This window comes from Leptopilina heterotoma, unplaced genomic scaffold (genome assembly GCF_015476425.1).
Source record: "Leptopilina heterotoma isolate Lh14 unplaced genomic scaffold, ASM1547642v1 Lhet_6, whole genome shotgun sequence".
Taxonomy (NCBI): Eukaryota; Metazoa; Arthropoda; class Insecta; order Hymenoptera; family Figitidae; genus Leptopilina; species Leptopilina heterotoma.
In genome coordinates this window covers 1298476-1320315 of record NW_025111137.1, presented here as the reverse complement: position 1 = coordinate 1320315, position 21840 = coordinate 1298476, and the positions used below count along the sequence as shown (strand labels likewise).

The 21840-nt window shown below is 26.9% G+C and overlaps 1 protein-coding gene across 8 annotated transcripts in view; it reads left to right on the top strand.

Moving 5' to 3' along the window:
* LOC122509236 (mucin-5AC-like) overlaps positions 1–21840 on the top strand; it is a 659214-nt gene that overhangs the window by 18211 nt on the left and 619163 nt on the right. For 7 of the 8 annotated variants that reach the window (XM_043623113.1, XM_043623110.1, XM_043623114.1 and 4 more), the window contains exons 1-2: positions 7921–8356; positions 18772–18894. The exons of the other annotated variant lie outside the window; for it this stretch is intronic. The gene's annotated coding sequence lies outside the window, so the exon portion shown is untranslated. Of the gene's footprint in view, positions 1–7920; positions 8357–18771; positions 18895–21840 lie in introns of those variants that run through there. 8 annotated transcript variants of the gene reach the window in all.

Genomic DNA, 21840 nt, shown 5'->3' with positions numbered 1-21840 from the left:
AAGTCATTCACTTGTTCGATTTGTATGAAAATGGCGGCCGATTTCTCCCTTGGGCAAGAAAAATGCATGTGAACAGCTAATTTTCTTGCCCTTGGGAGAACACGGCCGCCATTTTCATACGGTCGAAGAAATGAATGACTTTCCTCCCTGTCGGCTGCTATCAGAAAGCGCCGTTTTTGTGCATGTGGGATAAAAAAGACATTTTTTACTTCTTAGCCTATAAGATCGGACTTTTTAAATCTTTTTTAAAATTTTCAACTGGTACTGAAAGTTTAGTTATTAAGCCTCAAAATCCTTGTCGGACATTTTTTATATCTCATGAAAAGACTGAGTTATAAAAGAGTTTTACGAAAGCACTGCAAGTGGCTTTTTTGCCCCACCTGGTGGGGGAAAAAGACAAATTGAAAATCAGCATTGCATACGTTTTAAGTCTGCCTTTTTTAACTTGAAAGTATCAAATTGCAACGAATTGATACAAAAAGTTTGGATCAAATCAAAAATTGATCCAAATTTTTGGCATTAAAATTTGTTTGGCTAAACAGTTAAATAGTTTTAATATTTAAAACTCAAATGGCTTTTTTAAACCCAACTCTACTGTAATGTTGAAAATAGTTTAAAAATAAAAAACCTCATTTAATTGATAAATTCTAATTGAAAATTGAAAAATGAAAAGCTTTCTCTGTCAATAAATGTTGACTTATTGTTATGAAATCATCATTTTTCTATTATGAAATCTCAATACCTCAGTTTGCCAATATCCATGCTAGTTTCTGCTTGCTTTACCCTCAACTCAATCAATGTCTAGGAAGTTCAATCCTGAAACTTCAGATCTTCCGACAATGTAATGTTCTCAAAGTTTTGGTATCCTGAAAGACAATGCTTCGAAGATAGAGATTCTTGGAAAGTCACGCGAAATTGCCTTTGGAAAATGTTATAATATTGATTAATTCACAAGTTAATTTACTTGTCATAAAAAGTTTTATTTATTTAAAGTTTCCACTCAATTAAATTAAGAACAATTTTTTCTAATTGTTTTCTTCTAAAAGTTGGTATTTTTCAAAAATAATATTATTTTAATACTGTAAAGTATATAAAATAGAGGTTGAAGGGAAATTTTTTTCTCTTTCGTGCGAAATCACAGTTTTCTTGAAATATCAAATTGATACTAAAGTGTATCAATTTCACACCAAAATGTTGATCAATTTGATAAAAAAAATGTGGATCAAATAAAAAGTTGATCTAAATTTTTGTATGAATTGATACATTTAACTTTATTTACATTCCAAATTTTCTTAAAATTTCAATGGTAAGTAATTTTCTTAAAATTCCGAAGAAATGTTAAATTCAATAAAAATAAAGTGACAGTGGAAGTGAAGTGAAAGTAAAGTGAGTGTGAAGTGAGAGTGAAATGAAAGTGAAGTGAAAATGAGGTAAAAGTGAAGTGAAAGAAAAGTGAGAGTGAAGTGAGAGTGAAGTGAGAGTGAAATAAAAGTGAAAGTGAAGTAAAGTGGGAGTGGAATGAAACTAATGTGAAGTGAAAGTGGAAGTGAAGTGAAAGTGAATTAAAGAGTGTAGTGAAAGTAAAGTGAAGTTACAAAGTCGACCCCAAGTTGAGGTATCGATCCCCACGAGCGGTAACAAATTTTTAAATATTTTAAGATTGCGATTAATTTAAGAAAATAAGTGTTATGTATTATAAATTAATTAGTTATTGAATTAATAAATTAAAGAATCCAATTTTTTTTTCTTTGACAATGCTGGGCCAGTATTGGGCCGTGCTGGTTTGCGCACATGAATTTTCAAAGGTGTTCAGAATTATTAAGATAAAATATTCATAGATATAAATTAAACCCTTTTGTATAGAAAACAGTCTTCATATTTTATCCATATTACCCATATTATTTTATCGATCTTGGCTAAGAAGCCAGTTACACATTCATTTAAAATTCCGTGGTTTGTATGGCTTTATTATTTTCCTTTCTATAAACGTAGGATTGACGTCGACAAGTAAATTTTCCGTTCTGGGGATTAGTATGTATTTGAAAAAAAAGTTGAAAGTTGATAGAATAAAAGCGAGACATGATATCTTTTTTTTTTCAAAACAATATTGAAGTCAATTATTTGAATTCGAAATGCGGTAGGTATTAGGATAAGTGTACTAGTTTCTACGCTATTTAAATTAAGATGTTTCCTAATTAGGAAATATGACATTTGTGTCGAAGTAATTAAACTTAGAATAATTAACTTAATTAATAATTTTCAAATAATTTTAAAAATTATTAATTAATTAATTTCATTACTAATTTTATATAATATTTGAAGTTATTAATTAAACTTTGAACTATTGTCAACATTTTCCTCTTAATATTGAGTAATACGAACAAATGTGGTAAATTATTTTAATCAATTTTAATTAAATCGACGATTTCTTAAAAAAGTGCATACATTCGACTCTCGATAAATTGATTTTCTATATGTTTTACCGTGTAATTAAGTAATTGTATTTATTTGTTTAAAAAGTCGCACTAGCTGTATTCTATTAAAAACTTACAATAAAAGTTAAAAGTAAAATTATAATTCTATAAATTTTACTCCTTTTGGTTTAACTCTAAAATATGCGACTTTTATAAAATCCGATTCCTTTCTTAAAAAAGATATGGCATGAAAAGTTTTAAAATATTTCGAAGCGATCTCAAAAAGAAGTCGAATTTTTAAACGAAATGATTCTTTCGCCTACAAAGACATTACAATTAGTTTAGTCAATGTTCAATTTTTAAAGTCCTACAGTAAAACCTGTCAGAATACAACTCGATATTTTAAATTTTATTACAGTACAAAATCCTTAAAAAATTGTTTTATAACTTAATTTTGTAATATTTTTACAATATTCTAGAACTCAGTGAAAATAATTTTTGTTGGACAATTTTAAATATAATAAAATTTTCGAAAAGCGCGCGTTGCATTCCGACAGGTATGACTGCATTATATTATAATCTACTTATTTTTGACACATAGAGTACTTTTCATTAAAATTATATAGTTTTGTATATATTAATTATTTTCTCGAAAACAAACCAGTTGTATAATGCTCAAATACAACATTTTTAATACAAAATTTATTATAATAAATTAATTATGTTCAATTACTTTTAATAGAAAAAAATAATTTACTAAATAATTATATTTAAATAATTATTTAAATATACCTAATTTAAATTTTAAATATTTATTTTAATAATTATTTTAAATAATTATTATTTTTATCAGGGTTGCCACAAGTCAGAGAAATCAGGGAATTTAGAAAAAATGAAATTAGTCAGGAAAATCAGGCAAAAATCAGGGAATTTTATCAAAAGTACTAGGAAAATAACAAACTTCTAGAATCACTTTAACCTTCTGGTGTTTGTTATCGAAAAATATTTTTTTAAAAAAACATAAAAATCCTAATTTCTTTTTAAATTTTTTCAAATAAGTTTCAATTGTTGTAAAAAAATCAAAAAGAATTAAATATTAATTTAAAATTTTTCTTCATGTTTTAAATATAAGTTTATTTAAAATTATGAAAATATTGGATTTCTATAAGGAATTTTAATTTAATTACTTTAAAATTCTTAAATTTTTAAGAAAATTTTGTCAAAACATTATCAAATGAATTGAAATTATGTATTTATTATTTAATTGTAATTTAATTAAAAATAATCCCTACAATTTGTTAAGCAATTTCATTAAAGATAAAAAAATTGAAATCTCAAACAAACGAATTTAATAATTGGTAAATATTTGAATTGAATTTTATAAAGAGCCTCAATTATAAATATATAGGGGAGAGTAGGGCAAAATGGGGTACCTCTGTTTTTCCATGATAGGTACTTTTAATTTTTTTATCCTCGACATATATCATTCATGTTGATAAGAAACTGTTATTAATTATGAAGACATTCCAAAGAAAATTTTTTTTTGAAAGTTATACAACTTTTAAGTTTTAAGCAAAAAAAATATGAATTTTTTTCAAAATTAAAGTGCTTACCAAACTTTTTGGGATAATGCATTTAGTTTGGCAAGTGTGGGATCTTTTTCAGTACTTATTCTAGAGTAATTTCCAAAAGAATAGATTGTTTAATTGTTTACAATAACTTGTAAACATTGCATTTTGTTTTAATATGCAGTGTGGGTCAGAATGGGGTACCTAAGTGTGGGGCATGCCGAAAGCTACGCCGTTTCATTAAAACTATTTAAAAACATTATATTATGCATATTTAAAGGTTTCCTGCAAAAGAATCGATATTTTTGCTTCGAGGCATTTATACTATCGATGTTTCATTATCAATATATCGATATTTTGCAATATCCATGTTTTTTTTGTTAAATTCTAATAAATATTACTTGTTTTTTCATAATAATGAAGAATCCTACTTTGTGTTTGTATTTATAATCTCATACAACAGGAATTTAATGAATTTTGAAAAAATATTCAATTTGTATTTAAAATTCTGAAAAATTAGGTATTTAAAATTCTTTAACCCCTTCGCATTTCAGTTAACAATAATTGCTTACGGATCTAAAACGGTCCAAAAAAAAGTTCAGTCTAAAAAATATGATTCCATCTTATATAAGGTTTTTGGAGTCGCTGAATTCGAATTTTAGGTCTGTTTTTCAAAGTTCAAAATGGCGGATCCAATATGTCGACTTAATATGGCAGATAATTTTAAAATTGATGTGTTTCGATCGAAATTCATTTTTAGGAGGTTTTCGGGGTCGCTGATTACGAATCTAATGTCAGATTTTCAAAATTCAAAATGGCGGATCCAATATGGCGGACGAGAAAATTAAAAATCCAGTGGATATGCTTAAAACTTGTTTCTCGGGGGATTTTCGGGTTCGCTGATTACGAATATGATGTTGGATTTTCAAAATTTAACATGTTGACTGTCGCTGACGCATATATGCGCAAAACAAAACTGGCCAAAAGTGGTTCATGACGCATATATGCGCATCTTAAAAAAGGTGATTAAAAACTTCTTAAATGTTCCTGAAACCGGTTACTCGGGGGTTTACGAGGTCGCTGATTACGAATATGATATTCGTTTTCCAAAATTCAAAATGGCGGATCCAATATGGCGGACAGCAAAATAAAAAATTGATCAGATTGGCTTGAAACTGAATACTCGGGGGTTTTTAGGGTCGCTGATTACGAATCTGTCATTATTTTTTCAGGGTATTTATCGAAATTTGATTTCACCAAAAATTACCATACTGATGTCAGATTAACCAGTTTCAAACAAATTTAATAAATTTAAAAAAATTTTTCGCCATATTGAACCAGATATTTTGAATTTTGAAAAACTGATTTCAGATTCGTAATCAGCGACCCTGAAAATCCCCAAGTATTCAGTTTCAAGCCAATCTGGTCAATTTTTTATTTCGTTGTCCGCCATTTTGAATTTTGGAAAACTAATGTTAGATTCGTAATCAGCGACCCTTAAAACCACCGAGTAACAAGTTTCAATCAAATTCGACGAATTTTGAAAAATTTCCGCCATCTTGGATCCGCCATTTTGAATTTCGAAAAATTGATGTCAGATTCGTAATCAGCGGCCCCAGAAACCTTAAGGTACCAAGTTTCATAAAAATCCATTAAAAATTTTTTCAACACACTTTTGGCCCAAACAGTGGAAATCTCGTTGACAGCCAAGGGGTTAAAATATCGGACCCAAGATGGCGGATAGTTTTAAAATTGATGCGTTTCGATCGATATTCGTTTCTTGGCGGTTTTCGGGGTCGCTAATTTCGTATGTGATTACAATCAACTTTTAAGTTGGAATCAATTATAATAATTCTAAACATATTTTTTTGTTTAAACCAAAACAGAATACAATCAAACATGTCGGAATGCAACGCTGCTTTTCAATATTTTTGCAATCAAAAATATCCAAGAAGAATGATTTGAGCTTAGTTCCAAAATATAGTAAAAATATTTGGTACAAAATTAAATTATAAAACAATTTTTTAAGGATTATTTACTGTAATAAAATTTAAAAAATCGAGTTGCATTCCAAAAGATTTCACTGTAGGGTCAGTTGGGGTAAATAGAAACAGATTTGCTAAGTTTCACCAATAACATATGTTTTTTCTTTTAAATCGGAATACTTTCGGTTTTTTTGTGTATTGAGTTATTATTTCACTTCCGTGGAACAATTTTATGGCGAAGTAAAAAATATAGGTATCATTAAATCGCAATAATCAACTGTTTCTATTTTCCCCTAAATTTTTCAACTTTGCAAAAATTTAGGGGTAAATAGAAACAGTTCATTATTTCTTAAAAAAATTTAAGAAAAAATCAATTTTAAGTATGGAAATGTTAAAAGACACAAAGAATTACATAAGAAATTGTGTTATTTATAAAATAATTCAAATTAATAAATAATAATGCATTACAAAAGTTTAAAAATAAACCATGACAAAAATTGAAACACATTACACAAATAAAGGTTTGTTCTCTCTTTTTCTCTTCTATTCGCTCTCATTTTCATTGTATAATGCTGAAAATAGCGTTGTAGTATGATAGAAATAATTTTCTCATTTATATTATAAGAAATATTATTGAAATTTCTGCTGTTTCTATTTACCCCGAATTTCCAGTTTTTAGGGGTAAAAAGAAATAGTCTCCTATTTTTTAATAAAGTTTGCAAAATGAAAAAATCAAAGTTGATTTTTGTTGTAGTGTTAATAAGAGATAATTATAAATTTTAGTATGAATTTTTAGTTTATTTTTTTCCAAATGCGAGTCAAAAAAGTGAAAGGGTGTCTTCTTTGATTTTCAAACTTTTATGCAATAGAAAATATTTTTGTATATACTGCTGCTAATTGACAAACGGAAAATGGGAAAATACTTAGAACTTGTTAGGGGTGATATAAGCTTCAAGATGTAAGGCCGTATTTATTTTTAAAATTTTTTATTTAACTGAAATAAACGACTGTTTCGATTTACCCCTTGTTTCTATTTACCCCATCTGACACATGTATGTTTGAATTTAACATAATTATCCAAACAAATAATGTTTTTGAATCAAAGCAGTAGATATTTTGTATATATATATATATATATATATATATATATATATATATATTGGGATTAAGCTTACAAACTAATTTCAGTTAAACAAAATCTAAAATTATTTTTGTATTTCATTTAATTATAATGTTTGCTCAGTGTTAAAAAAGAGAAACAGGGAAAAAGTGTAAAAATATTAAATTAATTTAAGAAAAAAATATGTAAAGAACTTCTTAGAATTTTTATAGAAAAATTTAAAAAAATGACATCGATAACACAAGAAGCGTACGCTATCCTCACTCTTTGATAAATAGCAGCACATAGCGCATCTCCGTTGCGCATACTACTTACTCACGCTTCATCCCCACTCTTTATCTTCTGCAATTCCTAGTGAAATCCAATAAACATGTATAATTGACGTTAATTTAAATTTAATTTCAAATTTAATTGATGAAGCAGAAAGAAAACTTGTCAGTGAAAAAAAATGGAAATTAAAATAATGGTACTTTGAGCGCACTTCTTTCAATTCCGAATCTAACAAATCATTTTTCTACCTCTCTCCAGTGCATCTTAACCACAATAAAATTTCCCACTTTATATGCAGTTTATGCGAGTAGTTTGGAATGAAAAAAATGTCAAGACAAAAGAAAGTACCGGGACTTACTTTCCCCGCGGTGGTGCGAGAGCAGTGAAGAAAAGCTTTACCTCTTCCTGTAGATTCTCTTTCTCTCTCTTTCCATCAGTGCAAGAGAGGACAGATTTTTAGTAAAGCGCGGGGAGTGGAGGGGGAGCGAAAAAGTTGCGCGAAACTTGTGAGGAAAGGTAGAAAAGGACGGAGCGAAGATGGTAGCAGTTTTCAGTGGGCGATGGGAGAGGGGATTGGCTCTCGCTGGTTTTAGTGCAAAACTCGCTCTCTCTCTCCACCTGATGTAGACAAAGTTTACGGAGTATTAGTGGACGCGTGGCGTCGTGGTGTGCACGTCCCGACGCCGGGAAAGTTTTGCTGAAGAGCGAGTAAAGCGTGGGGTGGTTTGGCGGGTGGTGGATGAAAGAGAGAGAGCTTGAGCTTTCGGCGCAGAGCGTATCGTCGCCAGTATCCGCTAAGCGGCCGTCATGGCTGCAGCGAATTCGCGATTGGGGGTTGCGCGCGCAATTTGAAAAGCGTGATCTCTCCGAGGTAACGTGCGTGCGTAACCGGCAGATCTCATCTGCAGGAAGAGCGCAATGTAGTTGACGCGAGTCGCGTGCGGCTTTATTCTGCACCCAAATTGCAGACATTTGGATATACATCAAGTTTTCTTTAGAGTTTGTTTATCAAGTAGTTTTTTCAAATTTCACAATTTTTTAACTTGACAATTTTTCAATTTGACAAATTGAGAACTTTTGAATTTGCCAAATTGAGAATTTTCGAATTTGACAAATTGAGAATTTTTTAATTTTAAGATTCTTTCCCGGAGTTGAAGAAGAAAATACTTTTCGCCGAGTTCTTTATAGTTGTTCCCTTTCTCTCTCTCTCTCTCGCTCGCTCAATCAAATCAACTCTCTCGCTTTCTCCTCGAATGTCTCGCTCTCACACTCACTCTATTCTACCCCTAGTGAGATATTGATTTCCCTTAGCTGACTCCCACGAGGGCTGGCAGCGGCCACTACTGCCGGCAGGCAGCAGCCTCCTGCGAAGAAGGTACATCACGACTGCCGACACAGTTCAGCATTGCGCGCGCCTTCCTTTTCTTCTGTGTCTCTACTATTTCTTCTTGTTTGCCCCGCGCCGGCACGCTCGCTGCCTCCAGCGCAGCGCGTGCTCTTCCCAAGCCAGACGCGTGCCAGCTCCGATTTTCACCAATATTAACAAGTTTCACTTCAATTTGCCCACCTTTATTCTCTCTCTCTCTATCTCTCTCACTCGCTGCCAAAAAATCAACTCTCATTCCCCCTTATTTCTCCTCACACTACTAATTTTTAAAGATGATTCAAATCAAAAATCATTTTAATAAAAAATTACTTCAATAACAGTGTTTCAGTTCAATTTATCGCCTGTTTTTCGAGAAATTATTCTTTTTTTAATTATCAAATCGTATATACTCTTATTTTCTATTTCGACCGAATTTCTCAACTGTCAGCTATACAGCTCTCTAAATTTGAATTTATGAAAAGTCGTCCACTAATTCACTCTTTAAATTTAAATTAGTACAAATTTTTACTCTCTAAATCTGAATCAGTGGAAATCTAAAGATCAATGAAAGACTGAGAATCAGTGACGATTTTCCAATGATTGTCAAATTAAAATATTACTGGAAACTTCTGTCACGCATATTTTAAAATTTCAGCTATTTTTTAATTGGTCAATCAGTGAAGAATGACTGAAATTTCAATCATTTTTAAACTGATCTTCAATGAAATTTCACTGATTCAAATCGCGAGAATAGAGTCTCTGCACTGAGAATACGATTTATTTTATTCAAACAAATTTTGTTTAAATCAAACTTAAATTATCTTTGCTATACAGTCAACCATTTTTAAGTTCAATTGAAACATATTTTTTGGTTCATTTAAAGAAATAATATATTTAATTCAAACATAAGTTATGGTTGATTTTTAATTATTTATAGTCAACTTGTAAGTTTGAATCAAGCATAGGTACACTGAAAAAAAATTATTTGATTTATTTATTTAATTGAATCAAATAATATTTATTGGAGTCAATTAAACATTATTTGCTTCAAATACTGAAATTGTTAGTTCAAATATCATTTAATTGACTCCAATAAATATTATTTGATTCAAGTAAATATTTAATTCATAATAGTCAATTAATCGATTATTTGAATCAATTAAATTTTTTTTCAGTGTAAATTTTGTAAACATATTTTTTGTTTTACCCAAAACAGAAAATAAGTTTGAATTAATTATAATTATTGCAACAAATAATATTTTTGAATCAAAGCAGTTGATATTTTCTATATATTGGGATTAAGCTTACAAACTAATTTCAATTATACAAAATCATCTAAAATTATTTTTGTGTTTTATTTATTAGAATTGGAATTAGTGTCTGCCTTTCTGCTTATGAATTAGTGAATTTTACTAATAAAAAGTTATTTTTAATAATTTATTACTAATTCAAATTAGCAAACATTTTTACTAATTTAAATTTAGAGAGCAAATCATTGAAAATTTCCACTAATTGCTAGTAAAAATTTTCTACTTTAATTGGTGGTTTTTAAATTTTTTACTACACGGAGAGACCCACATTCGTAAAAATTACTAAAAACGGTTGCAATGACCGGAAATAAGGGGACTTTTAGCATAATGTACTACAGAATTAGATAAATTTACAAAAGAAATAGATAAATTTGCTACATTGAAATAGCAAGTTTTAATATTTTGTGTAAGAGTTGTAAATGTAGCGAAAATTGATTATAGTTTTCTCTAATTTAATTAGACAAAATCTGACAAATGAAAACATTTTCCACTAAAATCTTCTATCCACTGTAGTAATTTTTGGTGAGCAAGTGTGGCTAGCGAGTGCAGTCATATGGCGCCTGTATTTCTATTGGTTGCTAACCTCGTCAATCTCCGTAAATGAGCCGATGCCTTCCGATCATTGACAGTGACTATGTTTCGCGTATGTAAAATAAATTTGGATATTATCTACAATAATTAAATATAAAGTGAAACGTAGGTCGTTCGGTATCTCAGAAATTGACCATTATAAATTAATAAATTTTGCATTTATTCCTGTCCCAAGAAGTATGTCTTATAATAAGTTGTTAAAAGTAAACTGCTTTCTCGTAAGTGCTGTAAATTTTCATCATTCAATATATAAGGAAACAAAGATGTATACTTTCAGTGAAATTCGTTGTCGTGCGTGCAGTTGTGTATTAGTGTATTAATTAACCGCGTCTATACATATAAGTGAAATAAACATGTGTGTGTCTTCAAATATTTATCCAAAAACAAATATATAAGTGTGTGAGTGTGTGTGTCTGTGTATGTAAAAATCCTTCCAGTTTACCTCCACTAGTCAAGAATTGACGGGAAACCGGCGACAAAAATCCGTATTTTTTCTTTTCACTCTTTCTTTCTGCATTTACAACGACTATAGTAATTTTACGTACACAATGTTTCTGAGTTTTACTACAGTTGTTTGGAACTATTGGACGAAATAGTAAGAAACTTTGCTAATTTGGTGAACATTTGTCGGGATTAGTGACTTAGTGTAGAAAATAGTAAAAAATACAAAAAGTCCCCTTATTTCCGGTGGTTGCAATGTGAATATAGTAAATTCTAGTGTGATTTTATACAAAAATTAGTAATCTCGGTCTCTCCGTGTAAAGTTTCAGTGAGATGTTACTAGCAATTAGTGGAAATTTTCAATAATTCAGATTTACAAGAGTGAGGAAACGATTTACTTGATTCAAACAAATTTTTTTTAAATGAAACTTAAAATATTTCGGCCCTCCGAATAAATTAAAATCAAATTAAATTAATTCTAATTAAACTAATTAATTTATTACCTGTTAACTTGTATGAAATAAAATTTTAAAAAAACTAGAATTTAATTAATTTAATTTTAATTGATTCAATTAAATTTAAATTAAATTTAAATTAAATGAATTGAACAGTTGATTTCTTGAATTATACTGCATTGAAAATCTTTCTATAGAAGTTGCAGACTATCAAAGTTGGACAATGAATATTCACTGAAAACGAAAATTTACACCTATATTTATCACTTCATGTATCCGGTTCTATTTAACCAAAAAATCTTGGGCATATATAAGCATTTAACGTAAAATTTTATAATCTTTCCAAAAAACTGACCGCTTTTGCAAATGGTTTCTCAAATTTTCAGCATATTTTTTGCTTGAACAAAAAATTGAATATTCGTTTGAATTAATATATCTGAATTTATTTGATATCTGAAATTATTCGATAATTCAATTAGTGAAATTTGACTGTTTTTGTAATTATTTATTTATTAATAGTTAGTAATTTTCTATTAATAATCAGTAATTTTTAATAAATAAAAGCAATTAGGCGAAAAGTGAGCTTTATAATATAATAATAAAAAAAATAAAGAAATCAGTCTATAACAATTTATATAATAATAAATAAAATTATAAAAAAGTGAAAAAGTCAAGCTAATAATATAATAAAGAAAATTATTAAAAAATAGAAAAGTCAGCCTAGTAATAAAATAATTAAAAAACAGTAAAAAGACGAATACTAATAATATTAGTTATTTTTAACTAATTCAGATTTAGAAAGTAAAAAGTTGCGACCATTAACGATTTTTAAAAACTAAATTTTCATATCATTCGAAAAGTTGGAAGGCCAAATACGTTTTTACGCTTATACAATAAAGAATTGAAAAAAAAGATGAAACTGCAAATAAGCAAAAGTTTATATGCTCCAGTAATGTTGCAAACTTGGCAAAACTCCAACATCACATTTTTAGATTCTTTAATGTACACGTGCCCATTCAATAAATGCTACATAGGTTTCAGATTATCGATTCAGTTTAAAATGTGGTACCTACGTGTGTATTGTTATTTTATTTTCTCTCTTTCTCTCTCTTCTATCTCGTTTCTATCTTGTTTCTCTCTTGCATCCCCCTTTCGCATTATTCTTCTTTACATACTACAATGTTTTAATATTGTTCATTTTTCCCGTTTATATATAGTATACTGGCATATGAATAGAGTATTTCATCTGCTTGTATTTTAATTTTAAATTCATAACGAAATACATTAAAATTAGATTGCGAATGAAAGAAATGAAAGTAAATTAATTAAATTAATAAAGTATATAAAATAAATAAACAAAAATTAATGAAACAAATAAAATACAGTAAATAAATAATTAATGTAAACATAATAAATAAAGTAAACAAAATAAATTAAATAAATTTAAAAAAAATCTCTAAGTATGAATTGATTAAAAAAATAACTAATTGTTACTAAAATCTTGTCTTACTTCTAACTTCAATTAATTATATTGTTATATATAATTAATATATGTTACATTTTTAGTAAAAAAATAACTAATTATTAGTAGAAAACAACTACACTGAAAAAAGTTTATTTGATTGAAATAACCGATTATTATTAGATATTAGGCTATTATTTATTATGGCTATAATTTATAAAAGTAAATAAATATTGTCTTGAATCAAATAATTTTCATTGAATTGGAATCAAATAAATTGTATAATTGAACCAATAATTTGAGTATGTGAGGCAAATATGATTTAAGTGACTTGAATGAAAATTATTTGATACCAATAAATATTTATTTGTTAATAGACAAGTAATCATTTACTTGATTCAAAACAATTTTTTTCACTCTAATTCTGAATGAATAAATAAATTGAGAAAACAGTTAAACTTTACTAATTGAATTAGTTTAGAAAAATATTCAAATTTCACTAATTGATGTACATTAAGAAATTTAGTAATCAGTCCTAAACTACAGGCGAATCAATTTAAAGTTTAAACGTTTAGTAGTCAGTAATATTTTTACATATTCGATAATTCTCGGTCTGATAGAATAATAAATCTTTGAATCAGTGAATTTTCAATCATAAAATAACATTTAATTTTATTTATAATTTTATAATAAATTTAAATTTTTAATTCTTTTTTTAAATTAAAACTTTAAAAATCAGTTATTTTCAACTAATTCGAATTCGAATTTAAAGGAAATAAAATAATTATTGGCGATAAAATAATATTGAATATTTTCTCGTGAAATTTGTAGAATATGACAATTTGGTTGAAGCCCTAATGGAGGTTCTGTAATAGTGATCGTGTGTGTGTTTTGGTGCTAGTGGGACAGATGCAGAAGAGTTACTTATACATAGTGGGGATGAACTCATGAAACGAATACCACGTGGTACAATAATAGTGTTATAGTATTCAAACAAGAAATTCAGTGACATGTGAAGTGAATAAAAAAAATTGCTTCATTTTTCTACATATATAAATTAAATCAATTGGAGTAAATAAATCATAGTAATATATTAAAACTTCTTTGCGTCGCGATGACATAAATTGTTCTTTTCATAACTACACTTTTATGATAAGTTCAGAAAACTTCATGTAGAAGAAGAAAAAAATTATACATACGGGATTTTTTATTATTATTATTATATTATTGATCAACTTTATTATAAATTTTTTTCGTTTACTACAATTTATTTATTTAGTAATTAATTTATTTATTAACGAACCGCAAAAGTTCTTTAAAAAGAAAATGAATTTGATTAGAATTTAAAACTATAAATAGGAAATTTAATGAAATTGAAATTGAGAAAACTATTTGAAATACTTTTTCTTCCTGACTTTCAAGTGCTTCTAAGTCTATTAGAATCTACTTTGGAAACAAATTATTGACGAGTTTTTTTAACGTAAAGTTAATTTAGAGCTACAAGTTTATAAATACGATGTAGTATGATAGTAAAAGTATTTATATTTTTTATTTACTTTTTAGTAATTATCTGACTTATTTTGAACATAAAATTAGAAAATTATTTATAATCATCTTTGAAGAAATGAATTGAATCTAATTATTATTATTACATTATTATTATGTAATAATAAATAATAAATATAATACTAAATATAAATAAAAAATAAAAATATTATTATTATTATTATTATTATTATAAAATTGTTATTAAATTAATTATAATTTTATATACATACATTTGAGTAAAATATCGGTTCAATTTACTTAGCTTCAATGTTTTAAAGTACAGTCATTTCTCATTGATTTTATTTATTACTTGATAACACTATAAACCTATATCCTTGCTAACTTGTTCTCATTTATGAATAATGTAATGCCTCAATTTCTTATACTACTAAAATGTTCAGTGTTTATTTAAATTTCATATTTTACGAATTTATATTATACATATGAATTTAATGGTTTTCAGATAGAGATGGTAATCTTTAAAATTGAATCAGTAAATTTTCAGTGAGTCTCTTTTGTACGATTTCAATAAGTAAAAGTCATCTGCAAATCACTTATTATTTATTGAATTTTTTCTCCTCCCTATTTGCAGTTTGAAATTATGTTTAAAATTAGGGGAATGTAGTCAAGGTTGGTCTACTGTCTAGGTAGGCCATCGCGATTTTTTGGACAAGTTCACTAGCGCCACCTACACGCATGCTTGTCGAAGCTTATCTTAGTGTAACCTAACTTTTTGTTCAATTACATTTTCGGAGGATCGAAAATTGTGTTTTCTGTGACGTCGGTACAAAAAAAGCTCAAAAAAAGTTTTGTGCATAATGTGAAAAACCATTAATAAAAGATAAAAAACAAATTGAATCGTCAAGGCAAGTATGCAGAAAATTTGTGGGACTCATGGTTGAAAGGAAAACAAAGTAAAAAATCGAATCCCGAAACGTATTTCTTTATGGTTACAACAATTCGGTAATGTTACTTACTGTCAAGGTCGGCCACTATGTGTTTAAAATGCGCAAAGTTGAGGACGAGCTACTTCATTTGCAAAAACTGCAATTCTGTATAACTCATAATATAATTGATCATCTTATTAATATTTTTATTTAATTTTATTAATATTTTAGTGCAGAATTTTTTTTTATTTATATTTATTTTTTTATATTGTTTATTGTTATTATTTTGTTATTTTATTAAGTTACAAACTGTAAACAATAAAGAATCAATATTCCGTAACTCCAAACATGTTATTTTATTTTTTAACGATTAATGCCCTTTGAATTTTAAACATGGCCGACCTTGACTGTAATGGCCAACCTCGACTACAAATTTTTTTTTTTTTAAATCTTTATAACTTTTTCATTTTAAAACCAATCAATTTACTTTGTACAGAAAAGATGTTCCTATTAAACAGGACTTTCCAACCATATACTTCAATTGTCCAAATTCATTTTTAAAAAAAAGTTATAAACAAAAGTCAAAAAGGTGGCCGACCTAGACTATGTTCCCCTACATTTAAAATTACATTTATAATTACATTTATAATTACATTTAAAATTACATTTATAATTACATTTATAATTAGGTACATTTAAAATTACATTTAAAATTACATTTAAAATTACATTTATAATTGCATTTAAAATAACGTTTAAACTATTGTTTAAAAATTCAGTTCTTAAAAGTAAATTTGTACTTATTTGTTTAATTAATAAGTAAATTCGCTTTGACATGAAAAACAAAATTGTATTGTTGAGTCTGGTAAATTAGTTAGTTTAATTTAATTTAATTTAATTTTAATTTCAATCAAATTTATTCTTTACCTAATAATTTTTATTGCTTAATTTTATTTAAATTATTTATTTTTATCACTATTTTATGTATTTTATATTTCAATAATTTTTTCTACATATAATTCAATTTCCTGGATTTAATATGTATTCAATTTACTTTTATCGCGGAAAAAATCGATCACCCCTAGGATTCGAAACTTTGTAATTCGAAACAGAAGTCGAGAGTGTTGACCACTGGACCATGAGGCAGTATTATCAAACTTTCAATTTAATTTCACTTATTGAATTCAAAACAATTGATTTTCTGATTCACTTTTAGAAAATAGCAGCAAAATGAAAAAGAATTTTTTGAAAAAAATAACATTATTTGAAGGAATTAAATTGAAATTGTATTAAAAAGAATTGAATTATTTTTGACAAGAATTCAACTAAAATTTTAAAAAATATTTGCAATTCTTTCGAGAAATTTATTTAAAATTTTGTTGAAAATAATTGAATTCCTGCGAATATGATTGTTTATGAAACTAAGTGAATTATTGGGAAAAGTTTTTAATAAAATTTTTTTAAATAATTGAATTGTTTCAAAAGATTTTATTGCAAATTTTGAAAATAATTACATTCTTTCAAAGAACTAAATTAAAATTTTATTAAGAATAATTGAATTCTTATAAAGAACTTCTATCGAAATTTTAAAAAGTATTAAAATTTTTTTTGATAGAATTTAATAAAATTTTTGAAAATAATTGAATTTTTTCGAATAATTTTATTAAAAATTTTGAGAATGCCTCAGTATTTTTGAAACAGTCAAATTGATCAAATCAAAATAGATCAAATTGTTGCTAAAAATTTGTGACAATTTTTTATTTTATTCACATTCACTTTCAAGTTTTTTAACTTAAAATTTAATTAAGTTTTATTTTATTAAATGTTATTTTTTAAAATTATTTTTTAATTATTAATTATTAATTAAGTATAATTAAAATGTAATCCAATTCTGTTGATTAATTTTATAAAAATAATTGTAGGTATTAAAAATAACTGCATAATAAAATATAATTTATTTTGGAAGCATGATATGTACACACCCAGAGAAATGTTTTATTTAAACCAAATATAACTTATCTGAATCAAGTATAAGAGAATATTTGTTACAGAACCTGCTAAATTATTTATTTGTTTTAAATAAGAATAAATAAACAGAATTATTATTCGAACCAAATAAATAATTTAGTAAACTCTGAGTAAAATGTATCTTTTTTCACTCTGTGCACGTGTTGAATTTTAATTCTCTTCGATTATTCAATTTTCAGAAAAAAACTACTCCATAACTTTTTATTGGAACTTAAATAATAAAATTCACATCATTTTTTCTTCTGTAATTCATTTTAACTGAAATATTGAAAATTTAGTTAAAACATTTTAAATAATGAAACACATGATTGAAACATGTGCATATAAAATAAGTTATTGAAAAAAGTACACTTCCTTTATAACGCGTATAAAAATAAAACATTTGATTTAATGAATGGTTTATTATTTAATTCCATTGTATTATATTTATGTATACGCGAACATATACAATATATATATATGTACGTAGTAATGATAGACATTATGTATAAATTTTAACTGAATTGAATTTTATTGAATTATAAAATTTAATATTGATTCTTTGACATGACATAACCCAGAAAATAATTAGAATACTTGGAATTATTTTTATTAAATTCTAATAATATTGTATTAATGTTACATTATTATGATTTTAAATTTGAAACATAATAATTACAATGTAATAATAATAAAAAAATTTTATTAGATAGTAGCGCATATTTCAGAGTCCAGTTTGAGAATACAAAAAAAATAATACAATTTTATAATGATATTGGGGGAGACAGAGCAAAAAAGTGAATTTCGTGTGCGTGTAAATATTCGAGGGACGTGTTGCGCCGGAAAAACTGTATAGGTGAATGTAGTGGTTGACATTGGTGTGAAATGAAAGAGAAATTCAGGAATATAGGGCCATTGGTAATATAGTGATTGCATACACGCGAAGTGCATGTAAATAGATTTTGATAATTCGTGAGTCGCCATTTTTGATCATGCGCTGATTGGCGACGGATGTTTATTATATATGTACACATTGCTCTTGTGTATAAGGGAAAACTTTTTTTTTTTATATATGTACACATTTACCAACACTTTCGTTCTGAGAACTTGTTCCACGCTTTTTCACCCTCCTCTTTCTCTTTCTCTCTCTCTCTCTTTCTCTCCTCCTCATTCTCCCTCTTTCGCAGAGATCATCCCGCTTTTGGTCGTTGTGTTATACTCGTGCTGCCACCCAGTTGCGAGAAAACTTTTTCCCGAGTTTCGCGAGTGAGATGATGAGAGTTTACGAACGAGAGGAAGGGAATTTTTATGGAGAAATGAAAATACAAATGGCTTGTATCTTTCTAGCGATGAATAGACTTTTTATGCGTCAACGACAAACATCAACGGATGTTACATTTTACAATAATAAATATGAAAAGGAAACGTTAGTTATTCTTTCTTGAGGAAGAAGGATAACGAGAGGAAGAGGTATGTTTAATAAGTATGGATCATTATTTATTTTTATTTACTTATTATTTACTTTTAACTCTTGAAAACGTTATGGGTTTCTTTTTCGTTTCAATTAGGGTTAATTGTTGATTAAAGGATTAATTAATAAATTTTACGCGCTATATAGAAAACAAACTTTAGAAGCAAAAAGTTTTAACGTTTGTAATTTTTAGTGTGATATACAAAATGACTATTAATACTTATAATAATTAGTAAATGTTAATTAAACATATTGTAAAGAAGAAATGAAAATTTTGGGAGTAAATATAGCAAATCGAGAATACTGTAAAAAAATAAATTTTTTTACTATCAATCGGATTCTATAAAAGTTGCATCTTTTGAGTTGAAGCAATTAGTTTAACCATTATTTAAATTATTTTATTAAGAAATATTAATTTCTTTTGTCTTGGATTAGAATAAATGAAATAGATATACATAATTTAATAAATCAGACATTCTTCGTTAATTGAGTGGGGGAAATCTTTAACTGAGTGTCTTAGGTGACGAGGGGGGATATGGTGTGTTCCCCCACTCCAGCACAGCGCGAGCACTCTTGTCATGAGTGTTGAATGAAACTGTTTTCTTTTATTGATTCCATTGGGAAATTCATTCATAAAGTGAATAATTTGATTACTCTCAATTATTGCATAATTAAATTGCATAAATTAATTATGAATATTAAATACTTTTAAATAAACATACGGCATATTATAGCTGACATTGAACATTAAATTTTGTCCTTGAGAAATAAAATAAACGACAAAAATCGGTAGTAAAAGAAAAACTGTAATCAGACAAAAATGAAATAACTGGACAAATTTTAGTAATTTGCAGTTTAATTTTTCGGTTATACCAGACGAATATTTATTTTCTCTATTTTAATAGCAGGAGTTTTTAATTTTTGTCTGACCGAAAATTAGACTTTAAAACTGATTTCACTCTTTAAAAGAGTACATTTACTAATATGCCAATAGTTACATTAATAAGTTACATTAATGCTTCTGTAAACCTACTGTACGAGTACAAACTTATTATACGACTGAAAGGAAAGAATTTCAATTTTTTGTCTAACTGAAACCTGTCACTACTACTGACTCAGAACATTTTAAATGTTCATTAACATCTTGAATTTAAAGTTTGTAAATAAAACTATATGTCTGACTGTATAAACTATTTTTGCTACTTATATGTATAAAATTACATTTAAAAATCGATCGAAAATGTTTTGTCTGATTAAAACTTCTTTTTACTACTGATTTAAAATGCAGAATTGATTGTTTTTGTTGGACTATTGCAACGCTTGAGTCAATGAATTTACAGTTTCGTCTGACAAGAAATTGACCTTAACTACTTAATTTGGAGAATTTGTAATTGTCAACTGACCATAACTACGTTGTGTCTGACTATTAATTTATCCTCACTACTTAATTCAGTTTATAAGACGTCTATTTACAAACATAGTAGTAATACTTACAGTAACAACTTTGCAACTCGACTACAAACTTACTGTTAAAATTTATAGGGAGGAATTTCAGTCTTTCGTCTGACAAAAACTTGTCACTACTACTCATTAAGAAAATTTTAAACCCTCATTAACTTCTCAAACTTAGATTGAACTAAATAAAACTGTTATGTCTGATTGTAACTAGTTTCACTACTTAAATTATATTTAAAAATCGGCCGAAAGTTTTTTGTCCGATTGAAACTTCTTTTTACTACTGACTTTAAATTCTGAATTGATTGTTTGCTTCGGACTCTTGTCATTTCGTTTGATTAAAACACCTTTTCACTACTAATTTTAATTTCGGAATAAATTTTTTTGTTTTGGCTCTTGTAAAGTTTATAAGTCAACGAATTTAATGTTTCTGTCTGACAAGAAATGGGTTTTTAAGTACTTAAATGGGCTTAATATAGTTTTAAACTTAAGGGAGATCCTACTTTAGAAGGCCTAAAAGTAGCGCTTTTTTAAGAATTTTTTTAAAAAGGAAAAAATTAACTTAGACCTCCGGGCTTTTTGGAACGTTTTTGTATATATTTAAAGTATTTTTAAAAAGATTTTTGATATAAAATATTAAAAAATAGAAAAGTTAAAAATTAATTGTTGACGGTGGTGCACTTCTTGTCTTAAAAAACGATGTGCATGATAGAAAAAAATTTTAAAGTTCACATATGTAGTTTCTATTTGATTTAAACAAATTCCAAAGAAACGGTGAAATTCTAATATTTTGAGAGGATTACAGGAAAAAAATCCAAATCAAAAAATCCAAGAAAAGAAGTCCAAAGTACAAGAAATCCAAAATAAATATGTACAAAGTCAAAAAATCCAAAATAAATAAAAACGTCATAATAAATAATAAAACATGTGATAAAGCCACGTTTATACTTTTTACGCTGTAATCTGAATTTAAAATGTTAATGTTAAAACCGCAGGATTTTAATTATTTACATAAATAATAAAATTCTTCTCAAAAATTCAATTATTTTCATAAGTAAAAAAAATTCTAGAAAAATTCCAAGTATTTTATAAAATTTTTAAAACAATTATTCTAAGAAATACAATTATTTTCAACAATTTTGATAAAATTCTTTACAAAAATTCAATTGTTTTTTCTAATATAATTCCAATTAAATTACTTGATTAATTTAATTATTTTCAGAAATTTAAAATGTTAAGTTTACCTACTTTCGATTCACAGTCATCGAAATGAGCAACTGAAAAAAGAACAATTTCATTTAAAGCAATGATTTAAATTTTTATATCTCAATTTTTTTCATTGGATTAAAAATTTCTTTGGACTTTTTGACCAGGACAAAAAATTCAAAAAATAAGTCCACAGTGAAACTAATTTTTTTTTACTTTTTTGGACTTCATTTACTTTGGATTTTTTGGTTTGGACTTTTTGTTTTAGATTTTTTGTTTAAACC